Below are 344 nucleotides of genomic sequence, written 5' to 3'. Positions count from 1 at the left end.
ATATCATATATTATTTAACAGAAATATGAGAAATATGAGAAATAGGAGAAATATGAGAAATAGGAGAAAATAGGAGAGAGCAAGAAGATCGAAGATAGATTCCTAAACATATCTAATTTCTGCTTAGGATACTGAGAGTTCAACTTTACAATGAACAATCAAATCTAAAAATTCACTGTTTTCTTAAACAGATCAGCTAATTGAGGTCAGAGGGTCTGAATTCTAGGGAAACATAACATACCTTTCAGAAAACATGTACATACCTTAAATTGTAAAATCCAAGATGGAATTGTTTTTGTATAATGTATATTTCAAAGGAACTTGAAATGTTGGTTACTTTCTAT

This window comes from Nannospalax galili, unplaced genomic scaffold (genome assembly GCF_000622305.1).
Source record: "Nannospalax galili isolate Female #2095 unplaced genomic scaffold, S.galili_v1.0 scaffold293, whole genome shotgun sequence".
In the NCBI taxonomy this organism is placed as follows: domain Eukaryota; kingdom Metazoa; phylum Chordata; class Mammalia; order Rodentia; family Spalacidae; genus Nannospalax; species Nannospalax galili.
The sequence above is the reverse complement of the archived record's forward strand: the minus strand, read 5'-3'. Positions refer to the sequence as shown.